This window comes from Portunus trituberculatus, chromosome 15 (assembly GCF_017591435.1).
Source record: "Portunus trituberculatus isolate SZX2019 chromosome 15, ASM1759143v1, whole genome shotgun sequence".
Classification (NCBI taxonomy): Eukaryota; Metazoa; Arthropoda; class Malacostraca; order Decapoda; family Portunidae; genus Portunus; species Portunus trituberculatus.
The window spans coordinates 17,983,629-17,997,442 of record NC_059269.1 but is presented as its reverse complement, the minus strand read 5'-3'; the positions used below and the strand labels follow the sequence as shown (position 1 = coordinate 17,997,442).

General features: G+C 41.6%; 1 protein-coding gene and 1 long non-coding RNA gene across 2 annotated transcripts in view; both read left to right on the top strand.

Annotated features, from left to right (window-relative positions):
- Positions 1 to 13,814, top strand: part of LOC123504049 (muscle-specific protein 20-like) — a 46,674-nt gene that overhangs the window by 525 nt on the left and 32,335 nt on the right. The gene's annotated exons all lie outside the window — the stretch shown is intronic.
- Positions 11,550 to 13,814, top strand: part of LOC123504050 — an 8,925-nt gene continuing 6,660 nt past the window's right edge. Inside the window, exon 1 of the long non-coding RNA XR_006674693.1 lies at positions 11,550 to 11,897. This is a non-coding gene — a long non-coding RNA (uncharacterized LOC123504050). The remainder of the gene's footprint in view (positions 11,898 to 13,814) is intronic.

Below are 13,814 nucleotides of genomic sequence, written 5' to 3'. Positions count from 1 at the left end.
GAACCTCCCGCAGGACACATGTATGGCATTGCTCTCGTCCCAATCTGGAAGGTAGAGGAGAGGCCAAGGGTTCTGGTGGCGATAAGAGACCTTCGTTATATTTAATACATGCTTACCACGCCAAACTCTATGTCTTTACCTCAACACGTCCTCGTAAAAGAAATTAGCTTCTAGTAAGAGACCTTTGTTATCCTTAATTTATACTGGCTGACCATGCTAAACTTTGTGTCTTCACCCCTCATTTTGCTAGATAAGGTAATTAGCTTTCAGTAATGGGTTCCCTCTACTGGTGTCTCTTTTTCAACTAGTTCTTCAGATTTATTCATTTCATACGTAAAGGAAGGTACAAGAAACCATCAGGCATACACGTGGTATAGTCTGTCTACTCTAAAGTGGCTCCTGGGTCTCGGTTTGAATGGTGTCCAAGGGAATGTGTGGTTGTCAGCTCTTGAGGAAAACCTTGAGCTTTCCTTGTAATAAGTGCGTTGATCAACAAGAAACAAATATTACACAAAATCAAATACGTTATTAATAAGCTACAATACGTTTTAAATCCAGGAGCTATTTTAGAGTAGACAGACTATAGTCCCTATATAAAACATGCTTACTTATATCCACCTGCCATCTCTATATATCTATCTAATCCTCCATAGCTTCATAGTGACTCAGCCTCCACAAACTAAAGAATGAGTCTTTTATTAATCTACCACTGTTAAAGGATTCATTTCTTGCAAATCTGAAAGTATTTTAAAGGCGAAACTAGCATAGAGAGACACACAAGAAACAGAAAGTCAGAAACATCCGACAAAGAAACAGGCATGGGTGTAGACAGCCTGTGTATGCACGTGTGTGTGTGTGTGTGTGTGTGTGTGTGTGTGTGTGTGTGTGTGTGTGTGTGTGTGTGTTTAAAGCAAAGGAGAAAAGAAACCTTAGGAACCTTAAGTAATGCCTGCTGAAACACAAAACTGAGTGGGACGAGTCTGTGGTCGAGCGTTGCCACCTCTATTACACCTTCCTCCTCCTCCTCCTCCTCCTCCTCCTCCTCCTCCTCCTCCTCCTCCTCCTCCTCCTCCTCCTCCTCCAATAGAGCGGGCAGGTAAAGACACAAAAGATTCCGCACAATGGCAGACTGAACCGAAAACTGAGTGTAAAAGAAACGCATATTTGTCTAAAGTAACTTCAGTTATTCTCGACCTTGTTGCCTCGCCTCGCCTTGCCTCGCCTCACCTTCTCTCCATCTCGCTCTCTCTCTCTCTCTCTCTCTCTCTCTCTCTCTCTCTCTCTCTCTCTCTCTGTCGCCAACCCCACTCTCCCTGGCCTCAACACGTGCATCTCCACCCTTTCCTAGCCCCTCTTATGCCCTTTGCTCGTATAATCTCACATCACATTTAGATATTAGGCAATACAGGGAATAGTAACGCATTTACCCTCTCCTGCTTCTGCCGCCTCACGTTCCCTCGCGCCATGATAAAAGTTTTTTTTTTTTTTTTACATTACAAGGGCACTGGCCAAGGGAAAACAAAGTGTTGGAAAAAAAAAATCCCGCTGGTTGCCAGGCCCTGTTAAGAGGAAAGTAGAAAGAAAAAACAAAAAATCTAAAAGGAGGGTCCAGTTAACGTAAGAGGTGTCTTGACACTCCTCTTTTGAAAGAGTTTAAGTCATAGGCAGGTGGAAATACAGACACAGGTAGAGAGTTCCAGAGTTTACCAGTGTAGGGAATGAAGGAGTGAAGATACTGGTTAACTCTTGCATTAGGAAGATGGACAGAATAGGGATGAGAAGAAGTAGAGAGTCTTGTGCAGCGAGGCCGCAGGAGGGGAAGGCATGCAGTTAGCAAGTTCAGAAGAGCAGACAGCATGAAAACAGCGGTAGAAGACAGATAAAGATGCAACATTGCGGCGGTGACTTAAAGAATCAAGACAGTCAGTTAGAGGAGAAGAGTTGATAAGACGAAAAGCTTTAGATTCCACCTTGTTTAGTAAAGCTGTGTGTGTGGATCCCCAGACATGAGAGCCATACTCCATACACGGGCGGATAAGGCCCTTGTACAGAGCAAGCAGCTGGGAGGAGAGAAAAATGGACGAAGACGCCATAGGACACCTAACTTCTTGGAAGCTGATTTAGCAAGAGTAGAGATGTGAAATTTCCAGTTTAGATTTTTAGTGAAGGATAGACCGAGTGTGTTTAATGTAGAGGAGAGGGAAGTTGAGTGTTATTGAAGAAGAGAGGATAGTTGTCTGGAAGGTTATGTCGAGTAGATAGTTGTAGAAATTGAGTTTTGAGGCATTGAACAAAACCAGGTTTTCTCTGCCCCAATCAGAAACAAGTGAAAGATCAGAAGTTAGGCGTCCTATAGCATCTCGCCTTGAGTCATTTAATTGTTGTTGGGTTGGGCGTCTGTTGAACGCTGTTGAATAATGCAGGTGGTATCATCAGCATAGGAGTGGATAGGGCATTGAGTCAGATTTAGGAGATCATTGATGAATAATAGAAAGAGAGTGGGTGATAGGACAGAACCCTGTGGAACACCACTGTTGATAGTTTTAGGGAAGAACAGTGACCGTCTACTACAGCAGCAATAGAACGATCGGAAAGGAAACTGGAGATGAAGGTACAGAGAAGGATAGAATCCGTAGGAGGGTAGTTTAGAAATTAAAGATTTGTGCCAGACTCTATCGAAGGCTTTCGATATGTCAAGGCCGACAGCAAAGGTTTCACCGAAGTCCCTAAAGAGGATGACCAAGATTCAGTTAGGAAAGTAAGAAGATCACCAGTAGATCTGCCTTTACGGAAACCATACTGGCAATCAGAGAGAAGGTTGTGAGCTGATAGATGCCTCATTATCTTCCTATTAAGGATAGACTCAAAGGCTTTAGAAAGGCAGGAAATCAAAGCTATAGGGCGGTAGTTAGAAGGATTGGAGTGGTCACCTTTTTAGGGACAGGTTGAATGTGAGCAAACTTCCAGCAAGAAGGATAAATAGAAGTAGAGACACAGATGAAAGAGTTTGACCAGGCAGTGAGCGAGTTCGGAAGCACAGTTTTGAGAACAACAGGAGGGACTCCATCCGGACCGTAAGCCTTCCGAGAATCAAGGCCAGAGAGGGCCAGGAAAACGTCTTTATAAAGAATTTTAATTTTAGGGATGAAGTAGTCAGAGGGTGGAGGAGTAGGAGGAATATGCCCAGAATCATCCAAAGTTGAGTTGGTAGCAAAGGTTTGAGCGAAGAGTTCAGCTTTAGAAAAAGAAGAGACAGCTGTAGAGCCATCTGGATGAAGTAAAGGAGGGAAAGACGAAGAAGTAAAGTTGTTAGAGATATTATTGGCTAGATGCCAGAAATCTCGAGAGGAGTTAGAATTGGAAAGACTTTGACATTTTCTATTGATGAAAGAGTTTTTAGTAAGTTGGAGAATAGATTTGGCATGATTACGGGCAGAAATATATAGGGCATGAGTTTCAGCAGTTGGATGGCTACGGAACCGTTTGTGAGCCGCCTCTCTATCATTGACAGCACGAGAACAAGCAGAGTTAAACCAAGGCTTTTTAGCTTTAGGGTTAGAGAAAGTATGAGGAATGTATAGCTCCATGCCAGAGATAATCACCTCTGTTATGCGCTCGGCACAAAGAGAAGGATCTCTGACATGAAAACAATAATCATCCCAAGGAAATCAGAATAGTACTGCCTTAGTTCCTCCCACTTAGCAGAGTTAAAATGCCAGAAGCACCTCCGCTTAGGCGGGTCCTGAGGCTGCACTGGAGTGATAGAACTGGTAACGGAAATTAGATTGTGGTCGGAGGAGCCCAACGGAGAGGAAAGTTTAACAGAGTAAGCAGAAGGGTTGGAGGTTAGGAAAAGATCAAGAATGTTGGGCGTGTCTCCAAGGCGGTCAGGAATACGGGTAGGGAACTTCACTAGCTGCTCTAGGTCATGAAGGATAGCAAAGTTGAAGGTTTGTTCACCAGGTTGGTCAGTGAAAGAAGATGAAAGCCAAAGCTGGTGGTGAACATTGAAATCCCTAAAATGGAGATCTCAGCAAAGGAAAGTGAGATAAGATGTGCTCCACCTTGGAAGTCAAATAGTCAAAGAATTTTACATAGTCAGAGGAATTAGGTGAGAGGTATACAGCACAGATGAATTTAGTTAGAGAGTGACATTGAAGTCTTAGCCAGATGGTAGAAAATTCTGAAGATTCAAGATTGTGGGCACGAGAGCAAGTGGTGTCGTTACGCACGTATGCGCAACATCCAGCTTTGGATTGAAAATGAGGATAGAGCAAGTAGGAGGGAACAGAAAAGGGGCTGCTGTCAGTAGTCACAGACAACTGTGTTTCAGTTAGGAAGAGAAGATGAGGTTTAGTAGAGGAGAGGTGGTGTTCCACAGATTGAAAATTAGAACGAAGGCCACGAATGTTGCAGAAATTGATAGTGAAAGTATTAGATGAAGTGTCAAGACACCCAAGGTCGACAGCAGAGGGCAGTCCGACCTGGGGACATTTATGGTCCCCTCCCCAGAGGGGGACTCCGAGGCAGGGCGTGGTGAAGCCATTATTAAATTTTGATTTGAAGAGTGTAAAAGTGTAAGGTGTTGTAGTGTAGTGTAGGAAGTAGTAGAAGTTGTCTTTAGAGGGCAGGCTGCAGCTGCTCAATTGTATAAATGAGACCACAAAGGGAACCGGGAAGAGAGGACACGGGGAATCACTCAGTCTGCAGCACTGCCTACATCCCCGTAAGTACCTCTCCTGGAGTATTCCACCGGGCGGCAGGTGACTACTGCCTATCCTTCCTCTTTTTCTCATACATTCTTCGTCTCTTATTTAGCAAACGATGGACAGTCAGAAGAGAACAACAAAACTATAGATGATAAAAATAAAGTGGACATACAGAAGAGAACTAGATGAAGGGACAAGAGACTAGGAGGTTTGCTACCGTTTTAAAGAATGAACATTAAAACAGAGCCAGTTTATGGTTGAAACTTTGTCCCTCGTTCACCATATCATATCTCTCTCTCTCTCTCTCTCTCTCTCTCTCTCTCTCTCTCTCTCTCTCTCTCTCTCTCTCTCTCTCTCTCTCTCTCTCTCTCTCAACCCCACGCGGGCTACCACCTCAACAAAATGTATTTTTAACAGCGCTGACAGACCACTTATATTTAAACGATCAGTTGAATCATGTGCGAAGGACTTTGGCACTTTGGCACTTGGGCATTTTCGCTTGTCCGTCCGTGTCACATCGGCCTTCCCTTCCTTTCTCTCTCCCCCTCTCTCTCTGCCTCTCTCCCTCTCCTCCAACGCTTGTCTTACCACCCACACGGCCCCTCTCCGCACCTCCTCCCAGTCCCTCCATTCCTCTTCCTCCTCATTCCACCTCCAACACTGTCCATTAGCCAAGAATGTTTGACGAGAGGAGAAGAGGCGCCATATATGAAAGTAAGGAGTCAAGTGGAATATTATTGTGAGGCGTGTTAAAAGTGGATGAAAAAGTGATTGGGGGAACTAAATAACGAGGAATGTGTATATAAAAAGAGATAAAAGGAGGCAGGAGAAGGAGGAGAAGGAGAAAAAAAAACAAGAACAGGAGCGGGAACAAGGAACACAACACGAACAAAAATATCAACCAGTGGTATTGAAACATGATATTCTCGTCAACATATTCCCCTTCCAAGACTTTATCGCTGGACTGACTGACGGAAAGAAATGTTCACTCCGATATAAACCGAAAGAAAAATGATACTGAGAGAAAAATAATAATGCCGAGAAAAAAATAATAATTCCGAAAGAAAAATATTAATACCGAAGAAAAAATAATAAAAGCCGACAGAAAAATATCAATGCCGAGAGAAACAGCGAAAATAGGAGAGAAGATAAGGTGTGTGTGTGTGTGTGTGTGTGTGTGTGTGTGTGTGTGTGTGTGTGTGTGTGTGTGTGTGTGTGTGTGTTTACTTTACTCCTTTCTATTTTTCTAAACTTTCCCTTTGCTTAGTTATTCATTCGCTAGCAGCATGAGTTACATAACATACAGTATATATTTCTTATGTATATATTCTTTTATGTATGACGGTAAAGCTGGCCAAGGCCACCATAAAACAAAACAAATGTCCACTAAGTTCCCAGTCCCCTTGCAGGTCTGAGAGAGTTAGCCAAAAAAGGGGATAAATGTCCTGGAATTTCCCTCTTAAATGAAGTCAAGTAACAATCCTTATGTATGGACTGAAAAATTATGTATATACAGGAAACTATACATATAATCACGTATGCATAATGAAAATCTAGCACTTCAATGTCTCTGTATATTGTAGGTATGTATGTACGCATATATGAAAAGCCCAGTCAGAAAATAAGTCCAAAGCTTCATATTTGAGTGCCTACCTATATATTTACCTCAAGATACTCCTCAGGCTGGAATAAAGAGTGACATACAATAACCTGTCATTTGGAGAGTTCCTCGGGGCCTGTGTCGCTAAAGAAACATGTTGCTTATACCGAAAGAATTCACCAAATATTTAATAATGCAGAAATAGTCGTAGCATTCAATCTCGTCTGTTTAAAAGTAAATTATTATTGAGTTGTATATGTATATCGCTCAAGTCTTGAATAAGAACGTAAGAAAATTGAAACAGTTACCAAGACAGATGGAGAATTGAAGAAATCACAAGAAATGAGATAAGACAAGCAAGTATCCCCTTTAGCCCATAAACTCCCATGAAAAGCCCACATGGTATAAATAAAAAAAAAAAAAACTGTACTAATGAATCCAGTCTATTAAGAAGAAAAGCTGTATTTATCTCCGTAGCTTCTCCCTCTTGAAAATAAATCATAAAAAAAAACTTACGACGACACAAATAAGGAATTCACCGGAAATTTGATAATGCAGAAATAGCAATATCATTCAATCTCGTGTATTTAGAAGAGAACGACAATTCACGTAGAAGAAAAGCTGTATTTATCTTCTTAGCTTCTCTCTTGAAAATGGATCATAAAAAAAAAAAAAATTACTAAGGCGCAAATTCACTGGAAATTTGATAATGCAGAAATAGCAATACTATTTAATCTCATCTATTTAGAAGAGAACGATGATTTATGTGCCTGGGTATGTATGTGTGTGTGTGTGTGTGTGTGTGTGTGTGTGTGTGTGTGCCTAGTTCGCGGGTCGCCAAGCCTTCTCAGAATTATGTTCGGCGAAGCTAATTTAACCACAGGCGCTGCGAGGCGTGAGTTGTGGGTCGTTATGGGAGGGAGTTACTATATCGAGGCTGGCGGGGGCGGAGCGATGACTTAGGGCACGGTAGAGAGAGAGAGAGAGAGAGAGAGAGAGAGAGAGAGAGAGAGAGAGAGAGAGAGAGAGAGAGAGAGAGAGAGAGAGAGAGAGGTTGTACAAGTGAAGGCAGACAAACTATTCCTTCTCTCTCTCTTTCTTTCTTTCATTCCCACCCATTCCCACCCATTCCCACCCATTTCCACAGGCTCTTCACCTACTCCCACCAGTAAGCCACGCCCACGCCATCCCCATGTCCAGCACACCCACACCTACAGCACACTCATTACGGCATGCACCTCATCATTAACACCGCCCACCCGCCCACCTTAAATCCACCGCCCACCGCCCGCTATTCTCGTACTTCTCGCCTCACGCCCACGCTCCTGTGTATGTGTGTGTGTGTGTGTGTGTGTGTGTGTGTGTGTGTGTGTGTGTGTGTGTGTTTAAAAGCCTCCTCGTTTTAGTCTTTTCTCCTTGTATTATTAATGAGTTGTCACTTCCCTCACGTACTTCCTCCTCCTCTTCCTCTTCCTCCTCTTCCTCCTCCTCTTCCTCTTCCTCCTTCTCGTCGTCGCGGAGCTCATTAAGAACCTCAATTTAGCCTCAGAATCAAACTGTTTAAAGTATTACCAGTTTGTTTATTCCTCTTCTCACTCTTCTCTTACTCTCCAATCTTTCTCCTCCTTTTCTTCGTCCTCCTCCTTTTCCATCTCCTTTTCCTCTTGCTTACTATTATCGTTATCATCTTATCTCCCTCCTTGGCTTCCTCTCAATGTCTGTTTTGTTATTAGCTATTTCTTTTGTTCCAGTTCTTTTCGTTCTATTTCTTCATCTGATTCCCTTTTACGTTCTTCATCTTCTCACGTTATCCTATAATATCCTTTTTTTTTCTCTCTGTCCTTTTCAATTCCTCCTTCTTGTTTTCTTCGTTCTCGTTCTCCAAGATCTTCTCCACCTTCTTGTTCTTGTCCTCTTATTCCTACTATAACTTGTACCTTTTCCTCTATTTGTCCTCCTTTTTTTCACTTCTTCCTTTTCTTGTTCTCCTTGCTTTAATTCTCTTACTGTTCCTCTGACTCTTTCTCGTTTCTCTCTTCGTATCCTTTTACTCCTCAAACTTTTCCTCCACCTTCTCCCTCTCGTCCTCATCGACCTCTTCAGTGTTCTCGTCGACCTCCTTCCATTCCTCCTCCTCCTCCTCCTCCTCCTCCTCCTTCTCCGTGTTTCTTCCTCTTATCTTAACCTCTTATTTAAAGCAATCATAACCAACAATATATGTCTATGCTATCTATATCATATTTTGTGCTAATAAAAAGGAAAGGAAAACGGTGAAGAGGTAAATCACTTGTAAAAAGCAAGATAAGAGTAAGAAATCGCGTTTTCTTACTTTATCTGACTTTGCTTTGTTAGTGAAGGACTTTACAGTGGAAGGAAGACGAAAGAGGTAACGTTCAAACACTTTTTTTTTTTTTTTTTACGTTTTTTTTTTTTCCACCTCCAATTGTTATGACAGGTTAATGTGTCTCTCGTTGTTCCAGTTGATAGTTGTAGTAGTAGTAGTAGAAGTAGTAGTAGTAGTAGTAGTAGTAGTAGTAGTAGTAGTTGTAGTATTATGTAACTATAGTGCTGTAGCGGTGTATGGCACGACTGGTATTTCAATGTGGGAGTTGCGGTATATAAGTTATCGTACGTTGCCATACCACGCACGCTGTGTTGACGGTGAGAACATATTAGTTGCCTGAGAGATGACCTAGATGACCTGATAGCAGTCTTCTCTGAAAGTAGATAAGTAAATGAACGGGCAAATAAGGAAGTAAACAGGGAAATACATATATGCTAGAAATAATTGTAAATGAATTAGATAAAAATAACAAGTACGTAAAAATGTCAATGAAGGAGAGAGATGCTGGAAAAAATGTCAATAAAGAAGAGAAATGCTGGAAAAATGTCAATAAAGTAGAGAAATGCTGGAAAAATGTCAATAAAGGAGAGAGATGCTGGAAAATGTCAAGTAAATAAGCAAATGACCCGGCAAATAAGGAAGTAAACAAGCAAATACATATATGCTTGGAAGATCTATAAATGAATTGGATAAAAAAAAAAAAAAGACAATTACGTAGATGAATAAGTAAACAATTAAACAAGAAGGAAAGTTTACGGCTTGCTTCAATTGGTTACGAAATATTGATGACTTTACATCGGGGAAATTCTTGTGTTTTTTTTTATTTCATTTTTATTCTGAGCATTGTTGTTATATAAAGTGTGAAGACATTAGCTATGTATCTTAAATTAGGAAAGAAATCTTTACTCTAGGACACTACTCTCTCTCTCTCTCTCTCTCTCTCTCTCTCTCTCTCTCTCTCTCTCTCTCTCTCTCTCTCTCTCTCTCTCTCTCTCTCTCTCTCTCTCTCTCTCTCTACATACGTCTTCCATCTGGTTTAGTTCATCGGGCCTTTAGTTTAACCTTAGGGGGAATGAACACACACACACACACACACACACACACACACACACACACACACACACACACACACACACACACACACACACACACACACACTGCCAGCTGGTGTGTCGTTGGCAAGGAGGGGGAGAGAAAGTTTAAAGCTGTTTATGTTAGAGAGGAGTGAAGAGTGAGGAGCCAGAAGGAAGGGAAGGGAGGAGGAGGAGGAGGAGGAGGAGGAGGAGGAGGAGGAGAGGAGGTATTTTGGTGGAAGGCGTCCCTAACCTCGGTGTGGGTGGTGAAGTGTGGCAGGTGTGGGCGTGGGTGAGTGTTGCGTGTGTGTGTGTGTGTGTGTGTGTGTGTGTGTGTGTGTGTGTGTGTGTGTGTGTGTGAGAGAGAGAGAGAGAGAGAGAGAGAGAGGGTTGAGTTAAGGAGGACCTAATGAGTTTTGTTTTAGTTTTCCATGTAAATGCGTGTGTGTGGAGATTCAGTAGAGCTAAGTAGTTTGTCTGTTGCATGTGTGTTTGTCAGCGCTCGAGGTTATGGTGTGTGTTGGCGCTCAGCTGATTCACATGGACAAGAAGTGACTGGTCTTGCAATTATCAGCTATTCAACATCCCTCCTGCTTCCCTCTTTCTCCTATTCAAGACTGTAATAAATAGAATGACGGTATAATTTCAGTAGTTGTTTTCTATGTTAGTTGTTTAAGTTAAAAGCGACTCGTCTCCTTGTAAAGATTAATGACTGACCAGCATTTTTTATTTATTTATTTATCACAGTTAAGAGAGATGAAAGAGAGAGTGCGTGAAGGTAAAATTTAAGTCGTTTCGTTTTGATTTTGCAGTGAAAGTTAAAAAATTACCTTGCAAAGATTAATCGTTGAACAGCACTTTCATTTATTTATTTATTTCTCACATGTTGGAGAAGCTGAAGGAGTGATTTAAATAGTTTAGTTTTTATTTAGTAGTATACGTTAAAAGTGACTGGCCTGCTTATAAAGACGGACTCACAAAAAGAACATAAGGTACAATTTGAATACCTGGACCTTGTTAAAGTAGTAGACGTAAGAGATATATACAGTGATAAAGTAGATTTAACAAATAGCTGTCGTCATCACTCTATGCTAACGAGAGAGAGAGAGAGAGAGAGAGAGAGAGAGAGAGAGAGAGAGAGAGAGAGAGAGAGCCGTCCAATCATCACTATCACCATCACTATCACCCTCATCATAAATTTTTCTTATCACAGTTACACGAGGCAGATAACTTGCACGTTGCTAGGTCTGATAAGGTCTTCAGCACTTCCTGGCACTAGTTTATCAGCCTAGACGACGTTAATTGCTTGTGACACTACCACCACCACCACCACCACCGCCGCCGCCACCGTTTCCACCACCATCACCACCTGCCTCGCGTCATATATTATTCGAGATGTCAAATTTTCTTTCCCATTTGAGATTGAAATACGAGTGTGCGATTTAAGATTAGTAGTGCTAGTAGTAGTAGTAGCAGTAGTAGTAGTAGTAGTAGTAATAGTAGTGGTAGTAGTAGTGGTAGTAGTAGTAATTGTTGTAGTAGTAGTAGTAGTAGTAGTAGTTGTTGTTGTAGTAATAGTAGTAGTAGTAGTAGAAGTGGTAGTAGTAATAGTAGTTCTTTTCCTCTTCATCTTCTTTTTCTTCATCATCATCTTCATCATCATTATCATCATCATCATCTTCTTCTTCTTCTTCTTCCTTTCTTGTCAGAACATATAATGAATTGGCCAAATATAATAAATCAGTCTTTCCTCACCCATTTTCTTTTGTTCTTTTTCCTCCTCCTTCGTCTTCGTTTCTCTTTTATTGTGCCTATCAAGAGAGAGAGAGAGAGAGAGAGAGAGAGAGAGAGAGACCCTTTCTACATACGTAACTTGGACATAAACTGTAACCTCTGTCTGTCCAACCCTGGCACACACACACACACACACACACACACACACACACACACACACACACACACACACACACCGCACGCAAACTCCAGCGGTAGTGGTTGTGATGGTGGTGGTGTGGGGGGTGGTAGTGGTGGAGGTGGTGGAGGGACACTGTAAATAGTTCTAAAAGGAAATTGCGGACTGCGGAGGTGGTGATGACAGAATGTGGTGAGGCTTCGAATGTGTGTGTGTGTGTGTGTGTGTGTGTGTGTGTGTGTGTGTGTGTGTGTGTGTGGTGTGGAGGGGTTCAAATGAATGTAAGAATCTAAAAGCTCTTGTTCTTTCCTTCTTTTATCTCCAATTTTGCTTCATAATCTGTTTGCATGTTATTCTGTCATCCATTTTCTTCTACTTTTATCTGTCGTCCTTTTCGTTTCTTCCTTGTGTCTCTTCTGTCTATTCTTTCATCCATTTTCTTCTTCTTTTATCTATCGTCCTTCTTCGCATCTCCCTTGTCTCTGTTCTGTCTATTCTTTCATCCATTTTCTTCTTTTATCTATCGTCCTTCTTCGTTTCGTCCTTGTCTCTCTTCTCTCTTTATGTCCATTACTAAAATCACGAAAATCTTTATAATAATCAATAAAGTCTATCAATAGAAGTCGAGATAAGATCCCACGAGAATACTGTTACTTTGTCTTCGCAACTTTAGTGGATTTTCTTTCGTGTACCATGCAAAGAACACGTTTTCCCTCACCTCACTGCCACACCCGCGTCAGAATCTTCTTAAGCTATTTTTACATTCAGTTATGTCTCGAGAAAGGACTGACCTAGTTATATATTACGCAGTTGCTCTAAATGTCAAGATTATATCATTCAAAACAAATACGTAAACGCATCTTTCTCTGTTTTAGTAATAGATGTTAATTAGAATTGAAGAAATTTTTGTTATCTGCATATAGTCATTGTCCATCACTTCCTTGTTCCTCTATAATAAAACCAAAATGTAGTGACCCATAAGGTGAGTCTGATGATCCCTACGATGCTGCCATATATCACTCATTACTTCAAATAAAACAAATTAACTGTTCTTTATCTAACGAGGAACTGTTACTCTGTTTTCTTTGAAGTAATGAGTGATATATGGCAGTGTTGTAGGGATTATTGGCCTCACCTTATGGATCACTACATTTTGGTTTTGCTATAGTGCGAGAAAAGTTTGTGTGTGTGTGTGTGTGTGTGTGTGTGTGTGTGTGTTTATGTAAGAGGGGAAGTGGGGAAACTGGCCAAGGGCAACAAAAATTATATAAGACCCACTTAATTGCCAGATCCCTTGTAGGTCAACAGAGTCAGCCAAAAGAAACCTCCCTCTTAAAAGAAGTCAAGTTGTAGGAAGATTGAAAAACAAAGCAGGTTGGGAGTTCCATAGTTCATCAGAGAAAGGCATGAATGATTGAGAGTACTGGTTGCATTAGGAGTTGGATAAAATAGCGGTAAGAAGAAGAAAAAAGCCGTGTGTGTGTGTGTGTGTGTGTGTGTGTGTGTGTGTGTGTGTGTCATATCCACACTTCACTTCAGTTTTCTTAATGTTCATTCAAAAAAAGGGATAGAATTTGGGTGTTATGACTTCAGTGTAAATAAAGGTAAGGAAACATAGTATGAAATTATGTAACTGGTATGTACTAATATGTTTTTGTTTTTGTTTTAGTGACACACACACACACACACTCTCTCTCTCTCTCTCTCTCTCTCTCTCTCTCTCTCTCTCTCTCTCTCTCTCTCTCTCTCTCTCTCTCTCTCTCTCTCTCTCTCTCTCTCTCTCTCTCTCTCTCTCTCTCACACACACACACACACACACACACACACACACACACACAGAGAGAGAGAGAGAGAGAGAGAGAGAGAGAGAAATAGAGAGAAAAACGTCACTTCCTTCTATCTATTTTCGTTCAGTGGCATCGATCATTAAGGCGCTTAATTTTCCGCCGCACAAAATTCTCTCTCTCTCTCTCTCTCTCTCTCTCTCTCTCTCTCTCTCTCTCTCTCTCTGGGCGGGCGCTGCTGCATCACACGCCTAATTAAGCCCAAATTACTGAGTCAATTAGTGAATTACTGGTTTGCCGGACTGGGAAGTTTTCTCTCGTTGCTTCAAGTGGCGGTGATGGAGACGAGTGTGTGGCGGAGGCTGGGGAGGCGAGGCTGATGAAGATAGACC